This window comes from Physeter macrocephalus, chromosome 21, assembly GCF_002837175.3.
Source record: "Physeter macrocephalus isolate SW-GA chromosome 21, ASM283717v5, whole genome shotgun sequence".
Classification (NCBI taxonomy): domain Eukaryota; kingdom Metazoa; phylum Chordata; class Mammalia; order Artiodactyla; family Physeteridae; genus Physeter; species Physeter macrocephalus.
The window spans coordinates 96,582,025-96,585,958 of record NC_041234.1 but is presented as its reverse complement, the minus strand read 5'-3'; the positions used below and the strand labels follow the sequence as shown (position 1 = coordinate 96,585,958).

Below are 3,934 nucleotides of genomic sequence, written 5' to 3'. Positions count from 1 at the left end.
ATGGCTTGGAAGTAGTGATGAGGTAGGAGGAGAATGCCAAATGTAATATATGGAGAATGAACGAGCAGCCTCCATTGGAGGGAGATGCAGGGGGAGTGGTATCTTGAGGAGAGAACCATGTTTCATTTAAGGTCAGAAAGTGAGAGAGTTTCCATGGAAGAGAGTCTATCTTTTTTTAAAAAAAATATTTATTTATTTATTTATTTATTTAGGCTGTGCTGGGTCTTAGTTGAGGCATGTGGGATCTTTTAGTTGTGGCATGTGGACTCTTAGTTGCAGCATGCGTGCAGGATCTAGTTCCCTGACCAGGGATCGAACCTGGGCCCCCTGCATTGGGAGTGCAGAGTCTTACCCACTGGACCACCAGGGAAGTCCCAGTCTGTCTATCTTTGAATGGGAATTCCCTAGGGCCAAGTGGAAAGGTCTGGGAGGGAGAGGTAAAGTGGGAATTTGTGTAGATGAGGAAGCACAGAGCAGGGTGGAGATGAAAGGAAGAGATGATCAAGGGGCTTCATCTTGGATGGTGGCAAAATATGATAGGATGTAAAGAAGGGTGGTATTAACTTTCCTCAAAGCTAAAGCAGGCTGAGGCCCTTGGCTATGGTGGGGAACTGGGACATTTGGAGTAATTATTGTGAAACTTATCAGGGAGGGGTCTGGAGCTATCAAGGTAGAAGTGGTGGTTGCAGAGATAAAAGCAAAACCATCTGAGTGATTAAGCTGGCAAGTAGAAAAGGCAGGGATAGGAAAGTGAGTATTGCCTTGAAAAGGCTGAAGAGTGAAAGCTCTACACATTGGCTGACCCCAAGTGAAAAAGAAGGGTATTTTCAGAAATCAGTAGGTGCCCCACAAAAATGCTATGATCTTAACCCCCCCAAACCTTATTGGGCTCCTTCCTTGTCTTCTGATTTCAGCATCTACTTAGATGACAGCTTTCTAAACTTTCTTGGCAGGCTCTTGGTGCTTCCTTTTAGACATCTCTTGTTGATCCTCATGGACTCCATTAAGGTCTGTGCCCCTTGAGACCACGGATCGACCATGTCTATCTCTCGAATGCCCCTCTGTTTCTGTCTCTGCCCATTTGGCATGTTTTCATCATGAAAGTAAAGGAACGGGAGCAGTTGAAGATCCAGAGAGACTCTGAGGTGAAGAAGAAGGAAATTGAGGAAGGTTATGTTGAAGTCCTCATTCTTCTCTGTACAATGGAAGGCGTGGTTGTTGGCTGAAGGTGAGGGGGGTAATTCATACTTCATTCGGTTGTTGTGAGCATTAAACAAGATAGTGGATGTGAGGCATTTAGCACAGTGCGTAGCTCAATAAATCAGAGTTTTAAAAAGCTCCCTGTGGAGAAGTCAAAGTCCTGGCTGGGAATGGCAGTAGTCAAGGCAATTGATGAGTGTTGGGCGTTCAGCACTCAGCAATGGATTAGTGAACAGATAGGAGCTGGGATCCAAATAAGGAGAGACCAGCAAGCTACTAAAGCTCAAAGAATAAACTGAGGATTCATCACATTGTATAACCTTAAGCAGTGAGTTTTAAGTGAAGCACGGATCCTGGCAAACCGTTTGCTAGGCAGGGGGCCACCTTAGACCCAAAGGTTATACCTTTCCTGGGTTGAATTTCAAGGGCCATTCATTATGACCCATTAGAGTGTCTTGAGAGCCTGACTTTGTACAGAATCCAGAGAGTATGATTTAGAGAGTTTCTTTAATAACACTTAGTAGGTAGGAAGGGGGAGTAGAGAAATTGGGACAGGGCAGGGGACTGGCAAAAGGAAATGTGAATGGGGGAATTTAGGGTAGCAGAAGGCATATTGTTGGAGTGTTTGATAGTGGGATGAAGCAAAAAGAGGGAGAGTGTTTTGTAGGAAACAGAAAAACTACAAAAAAGAAGGGAAGGAGATAGAAAAAAAAGTTATATATCTGTTTTCTCTCCATCAAATATAGTACCTAGAACTCAAGTAAATAATTTCTAGAAATTTAATTCTAAATGAGAACACAGTAACTCTTTAAAATATGAAGTGAATTTATTATAGAAAATGGATTAAAACTATACTATTAAAATTAAAAAGATGAAAAAACAGAGCAAAAGGATTGATACAAGACATTTCCCCAGGAATTTTTTTTAAATAAATGTATTTATTTACTTACTTATTTTTGGCTGTGTTGGGTCTTCGTTGCTGCGCGCGGGCTTTCTCTAGTTGCGGCGAGCGGGGGCTACTCTTCCTTGTAGTGCGCAAGCTTCTCATTGCGGTGGCTTCTCTTGTTGCAGAGCACAGACTCTAGGTGCGTGGGCGTCAGTATCTGTGGAACATGGGCTCAGTAGCTGTGGCGCACAGGCTTAGTTGCTCCGCAGCATGCGGGATCTTCCCGGACCAGGGATCGAATCCGTGTCCCCTGCATTGGCAGGCGGATTCTTAACCACTGTGCCACTATGGAAGTCCCTCCCCAGAAATTTATTTATTTATTTAATTTATTTATTTTTGGCTGCATTGAGTCTTCGTTCCTGCACGCAGGCTTTCTCTAGTTGAAGAGAGCAAGGGCTACTCTTCCTTGCGGTGCGCGGGCTTCTCATTGTGGTGCCTTCTCTTGTTGTGGAGCACGGGCTCTAGAACGCAGGCTCAGTAGTTGTGGCTCATGGGCTTAGTTGCTCCGCGGCAAATGGGATCTTCCCGGACCAGGGCTCGAACCCATGTCCCCTGCATTGGCAGGCGGATTCTTAACCACTGTGCCACCAAGGGAAGCCCCTCCCCAGGAATTTTAAAAATTCCCTCTTAGAATAAAAGGCTTTCTGTGCTTTAAAACAGTCGTAAATTTTAAAATTAACTTATGCTATAAAAATAATCTCAGTCCTATTTTAAATAGGTACTACTTGGCTAACATGCACTGGTAATATATTAGCAGTCCCAGTTGCTTGACAGATGTAGATGTTAGATGAAATCCAGTTGGTTAAATTATACTCACTTGTCCAAAGAGGAACGTAACTAGAGAAATTAAAAGAAATCCTCAACATTTAGGCAGCGTCTAACCAAAAAGAAATAGAAACAACGTGAGTTAGTTTCCTATAGCTGCTGTAACAAGTTACCTGTAACTGAGTGTTTTGTGTTTTTTTTAACATCTTTATTGGAGTATAATTGCTTTACAATGGTGTGTTACTTTCTGCTGTATAACAAAGTGAATCAGCTGTACATATACATATATCCCCATATCCCTTCCCTCTTGCGTCTCCCTCCCACCTACCCTATCCCACCCCTCTAGGTGGTCACAAAGCACCGAGCTGATCTCCCTGTGCTATGAAGCTGCTTCCCACTAGCTATTTATTTTACATTTGGTAGTGTACATATGTCCATGCCACTCTCTCACTTCGTCCCAGCTTACCCTTCCCCCTCCTCGTGTCCTCAAGTCCATTCTCTATGTCTGTGTCTTTATTCCTGTCCTGCCCCTAGGTTCTTCAGAACCTTTTTTTTCTTTTTAATTCCATATATATGTGTTAGCATATGGTATTTTTCTCTTTCTGACCTACTTCACTCTGTATGACAGTCTCTAGGTCCATCCACCTCACTACAAATAACTGAATTTCGGTTCTTTTTATGGCTGAGTAATATTCCATTGTATATATGTGCCACGTCTTCTTTATCCATTCATCTGTCGATGGACACTTACGTAGCTTCCATGTCCTGCCTATTGTAAAGAGAGCTGCAATGAACGTTGGGGTGCATGTGTCTTTTTTCTCCCGTTGTGGAACACAGGCTCCGGACGCGCAGGCTCAGCGGCCATGGTTCACGGACCTAGCCGCTCTGCGGCATGTGGGATCTTCCCGGACTGGGGCATGATCCCGTGTCCCCTGCATTGGCAGGCGGACTCTCAACCACTGCACCACCAGGGAAGCCCCTCATTGTAGTTTTGATTTGCATTTCTCTAATGATTAGTGATGT

The 3,934-nt window shown here is 43.9% G+C and overlaps 1 non-coding gene across 1 annotated transcript; it reads right to left on the bottom strand.

Annotated features, from left to right (window-relative positions):
- Positions 1–297: 297 nt before the first annotated feature.
- TRNAG-CCC (transfer RNA glycine (anticodon CCC)) lies at positions 298–370 on the bottom strand. The gene has a single exon. It is a non-coding gene; the product is annotated as a tRNA-Gly (tRNA).
- Between the last annotated feature and the right edge of the window lie 3,564 nt (positions 371–3,934).